The sequence below is a fragment of the Silurus aristotelis genome (assembly GCF_946808225.1).
Source record: "Silurus aristotelis genome assembly, chromosome: 29".
Taxonomy (NCBI): Eukaryota; Metazoa; Chordata; class Actinopteri; order Siluriformes; family Siluridae; genus Silurus; species Silurus aristotelis.
Genome location: NC_139602.1, coordinates 11,592,111 through 11,597,969, shown reverse-complemented (window position 1 = coordinate 11,597,969; position 5,859 = coordinate 11,592,111). Strand labels below are relative to the sequence as shown.

The 5,859-nt window shown below is 32.4% G+C and overlaps 1 protein-coding gene across 1 annotated transcript in view; it reads left to right on the top strand.

The window, feature by feature from the left end:
• Positions 1-3,395: 3,395 nt before the first annotated feature.
• Positions 3,396-5,859, top strand: part of LOC310722976 (homeobox protein Hox-C4a-like) — an 18,123-nt gene continuing 15,659 nt past the window's right edge. Inside the window, exon 1 of the transcript XR_014532549.1 lies at positions 3,396-4,554. The gene's annotated coding sequence lies outside the window, so the exon portion shown is untranslated. The remainder of the gene's footprint in view (positions 4,555-5,859) is intronic.

Genomic DNA, 5,859 nt, shown 5'->3' with positions numbered 1-5,859 from the left:
TCATTCTTATATCTTTGCATTGTTGTATTAAATCTTTACTTCCGCTGAGGAGGAAAGCAAATGGAGTAAAGTGTCGAAACTCTGCAGCTTTTTTACACTGAAAACAGCATCAACATCTATCTATCTATCTATCTATCTATCTATCTATCTATCTATCTATCTATCTATCTATCTATCTATCTATCTATCTATCTATCTATCTATCTATCTATCTATCTATCTGTCTGTCTGTCTGTCTGTCTGTCTGTCTGTCTGTCTGTCTGTCTGTCTGTCTGTACCTCTGTATCTCTGTACCTCTGTATCTCTGTATCTCTGTATCTCTGCACTCTTTCCGTCGACTTGTGCCCTTTGCCCGGAGAAAAAAAGCAAGAAGAAATATTTGTATTTTGGTCAGTAATGGCAGGATGTAAAGAGATGTTAAAGCTGTATCTTGTCAGAACCTTCCGTTCGGAGCAATGCAACTTTACGACCCTGATTCGGAAGCGCTGTTTGTCTCGGGGGGTCAAACAAAACAAAACGGAACTGGCTAGACGTCTGGCCTAAATTACTTTATTGTTTTTATTGGAGGCGACACGGAGGATGGTTACAATGGGGTTATTGCACTTGTTTTTATTCCACGAAAATCGCGTCCATACTGTTTTCCTTTATCACACTCCTGAAGAAGGGGGTCCAAATGCCTAAATCTGTGCCTTTTCCCAGGGTGAGTGCGATTCTACAACATATACACGCTCAAGGTTTACTTATTTATCAATCTTTTTGTTGTATATATTCAAATAGCTTAAAATACAATTTTTCTCAGTGCAGTTAATGGTAACTTTCCTGAAATTTCGATTCGTTACGGATCTGTTTTTGTAAGTTACTGACGAATATCACTTTATTAATGTTCAGTGCTTTAAAAATGTATAAATAAGTTCATTTGAAAACGTGAGGCACGTAAGAAACCTTCAAAATTACTTATACTGGGACGAACCGCTAGAAAATAAGCAAACTGCATATGTGTGTGTGTGTGTGTGTGTGTGTGTGTGTGTGTGTGTGTGTGTGTGTGTGTGTGTGTGTGTGTGTGTGAGAGAGAGAGACAGAGATAGAGAGAGAGTAATAAATATATTCTACTAAAGCAAAATTCAAGAGAAATCACCAAATATGAAAACATTATTGATGAATAATTGGTTGTAATTATTTGAAAAAATAAACAAAAAATAAAAGTACGAATTAAAGAATAATCAATGTAATCAATACATTTACAGTGTGTGACTGTGTGTATGTGTTAATACCAGGCACGCGACTTTTAGACTTTTTGTTCAGTGTAACACTGATTTTAAAATGTTGTTCATATCAAATAAAGTATTCAAATAAACACACGTCTATATAATAAGATAAATAGGACGCTACGGAGACTGCGCAAGCAGTAAATATAATGACCAATAGATGTCGCTGTTAATCCATGTATTAACAATTCGATGCCACAAAGGTCGAGTAGTGAATATGAAGCGAGCTGAAGATCCAATATTTTGAAGCATAGAAAATATAGAAATGGTTTCGGTTTTTATAAAGTGCACAACTATTTTATTTAGGTAGAACAAAAACATGAAAACTACATATATTATGTATTTTATGATATTCTGTCTATTCGTTTTAACTTCACAATAATTTAAAGTCTTTAAAATGTAAGTTATCTTTATCCGTATGTATTTCGCAAATTTCTTTAAAAAAAAAAAAAAACTACAAAGTAATGACGTTCTAGAGGTTTTTTTATTTTATTTATTTCCTTAACCTTTACCTGTCATAAGAGTTTTGAGCATTGGGAAAATTCTCAGGCTCCATGTTCTTTGGTTTGTCTTTTTTATTAGACGAGAGTTTTTTACATTGAGGATTTTTAAATAAATCCTAAAATAGATATTGCAGTATATATTTGTGTTAAAAAAGAGTCTGAATCAAAACAGTGCATCAGAAAAACGTAAATGAATGAACACAACAGGAATTCCAGATTACTGCGTGTAATAAAACCGTATTTCTGTTTGTCAGTAATGAAATGAGAATGTAAAGATCACTATGTTGCGCTGTTGTTGATGAACGCTGGAGAAAATGTATAAATCTGTAAAGGGAAGAACATCGCAAAATATTCAACAAAAAAAAAACCATATGAACACATGAAATATTTTGCTATTAACTGCAGGCTTATTACAAGAATAGTCCGTGAGAACCTTTCATTCTTCTTAGGTTTGTCTATGAGCTGTCCACGACTCCACAAGTCTCATCCACTCGTTCTTCTTCAGTCTCGCCAGCACGAGCTCGGGAAGATCAGTCACACTGACACCAGGACGTGTAAGAACGATATCGCAAGATTATTGATATGGAGAACACACACACATGCACAGACCCCCGTGACGAATATTCAACCATTTAGTTACATATCAGCACATGATTATGTTCTTCTATTGTTCTTGGTACAAACACAAGCATCTAACATAAAGATTTAACAGTCGCAGCATGAGCATTTGCAAGGAAAGAAAATAATAATAAGTCACACAAACTAGATACATTTCTCCTGTTAGAATAACCGAAAAAGTGATTTGGAATATTAACTAATAATACATGGCTGTTTTTAATATTTATTGCAATAAATAATCAGTTAATTCTGCAATGATTTTACTATTAGATAGATAGATAGATAGATAGATAGATAGATAGATAGATAGATAGATAGATAGATAGATAGATAGATAGATAGATAGATAGATAGATAGATAGATAGATAGATAGATAGATAGATAGATAGATTTAAAACATTAAATATAAAACATATGCATACATATCTAGTGTCGTTTAAAGTGTAATAATTGCATTAAATATAATTTATATTTACTGATTTACAAACTTTAACTTAAGAAATTGGCCTTTGCACAATTTGTCATTTTCACCAGTTAAATATGACAATGGTCCATTCCACCTTTCAAACGAAATAGGAATCATAATATAAGTAAAAACAATACAAAATAAAACTTCTTTTACCTGCACAAATGGTTTTTACTTCACTAGTGAACTTCAGGAAGTTTTCCTTCCACGCTGAAGTGGCATTTGTTTGAGATGTTTTTCCATTCGTCAGATCTTTGAACTTTTATGCCAGTGAATGAAGCGTCCTGAAAAGGTTGTAAAAGCCTGTAAACTTTATTGGTGGACAATAAACTAATTAACGTCTAAAAAGGGAAAAAACTATATATTTTTTAGCTCCAGTTTGAGTCCCTACATTTCAACAAGCTAATAAGCGCTAAGATTATCATCATCTGACTATTCTCATAACGCTACAACCGAGAATGTCTAAAGTTATTATATTATTTATACAGGTTCAGGAATTGAAATATATATATATATATATAAAATAACTATTATTATGTATTTTTAATTATGTAATCAATTATTATCTATTAATTACCTTTTCGTTGTCCCATTTGTCATCTTAAGTTAATAGTTCTGTTTCTTTTGTTTTAAATTAATATATTATATAACTCAAAGTTTGACTATAGACATGCCCGGAAATGTTATATTAGATTGTATTCTTAACTCATCCGTCTTCAAAAATAGAAATTGAACCTGGTCTTAAAAATTAGTAAAATTAAAAAAAAAAATTAAACACGACTCAAAATTGTGATCAATTAAACACGAAAAAAATGTGATGCATTTTTCCAAGTATTCAAATTAGTAAAAAAAAAAGTTAAAAACTCAGACGGTTTAATAATAAAGAAAATCTTATTACAATCGAGAATTAAGAGCTTTATTAGAAGAATCTTCTTCATCAGTACCGAATATTTTAATCAACTTATCAGCTATATAAATAAGATTCCTTTTTTATTCAGTAATGTAACTGAGGTCATTTCTGATATATTCTGACATTTATTTCTGTTTTTTAGAAACGGATCATCCAAATACTACTCCTATATTAGCAATATATTTGTTCTTGTACGAGCCTTTCATGGTAAACAGAGCTGGATGTGCAGTGTGTGTACTGAGCTGAGGAGTTTAAAGTTAAGTATGGAGAGAGTTGAGAAGGTAATGAGCTGAGTGAAGCGCTGAACATGTAGAGATCTGCGTATATGAGCTGCGAGCTCAGTGAACAGCTCAGGGTTGGAAGGGGGAGAAACACATTCCTGGATGTTTGGTGGTAAATTTACAGCTAAAGTAATAAAAACTTTACGACTGAACTAAGCAAGGGATTGGGTAGAGCTTGTCACGTGACCTACTCTCCGTGAACATGAACTTTATGCTGTTGGCGTTTGGTTTGGTGACTCAGATTCACTCTCAATCTCTAAAAGAGGAGCATGCAGTGGTTATTGGAGCTTAATTTTAATCAATCAAGGGGAACAATTAGAAATTGGGCTAGTTTAGGTTTTCCCTCATTTCATCCTCAGACTTAGCCTGAAGAGCTAGCCTCGTTTACTGATCAAGGTTTGTGGTACAAAGAATTTCCAGCACTGGCTCTTATTAAATCAGAGTCGATAAAAGACGGAATATCTGGATAAAATGACTTCATTTGGAGCGATGTTGAGCTCGTGAGTGTTGGTGAGTCACCATTCGGATTTTTTTATGCTTTACTGAATGCAACGCTTTTCAATACGGACTCACACAATGTGTATGTTTGTCATCTATATATTGATTTATTTTATTGTAACAATCAATTGTATATGTAAATAAGCTAAAGAGAAAAAAGAAAGAAGCTTTACATTTATGCGGAACTTACGTTATTAAATATCAAGTACTGAACGTGCACCCAGAGCTTTTCCATGTGTTTGGTTTTGATAATGCAGCTTTTTATAATACTATATATTTAATATATATTATATACACACAGTCGTAAAACACGATCGACACAAGCGTCCTGAAATAATAACAAGTGTACTGAATAATTGTGTTGTTGTTGTTTTTTTGTTTTGTTTTTTTCACAAGGAACTATGCATTATGAAATTCGACATATGACATTTGAAACGATTCGCTTTACTACTTGAAGCTATTTCCTGTACCACATAAAAACAAACAGAATACTGGACAAACTGGGATCACATATTTTTGTTGCCACATCTTTTGGTGTCAGATCTTTATTTTTTAATTATATAAAAAATATAAACAGATAAATCTTCAACATTGAACACAAACACAAGGCTTGAGTTAATGTTGTCTCTCTGGATTTGGAAAAGCGTCTTTTTAGGAGATTCATAAAGATGTTTCTAATTTTAGAATCATTTCACACGTAAAATAATAATCTACAGACACTGAACAACTCACGAATCTTAAAGAAATGCTCTTCTCCGGTCTCCGATAGTGTCAAAAGAATGATGTTTATAGTTGAGAAAATGGTCACTTTAATATTCCGATTATTCACCGACAACATTTAAAGACTAATTTTATTTCATTCATTTTTTTAATATAGAAATTTGACCTGGTTAGAGTTAATCGAATATCAGTGTATTTTGTCAACAGACCCCAGACACTGGAAGCATCGCCCATGTTAGTAAAGGAAAATAATGCTGCCATCTAGTGTTTTGTTGTATATCGTTGCTCTGACGGCCGATCCTTGATGCACAGTTTATTTACATTTTAAATGTTATAACATGTGCACAATTTGCTATGTAGACTTAATAGAATAAACTAGATTCTAATAAACCAAGTTTAACCAGAACTGGTTACATCTAAATCGATGTAGAGAAAAGTAATCATATTGGCAGCTTTAGAGATTTTTACATGACACTAAAAGGTATACAGAGAGATCACTATTGCCTGGAAAAATAATAATAATACACTTATTATAAAGCAGCTAAGAACTTTAAACTTTACAAAAAAAGTGACATTTTATATTTTATATGTGAAATT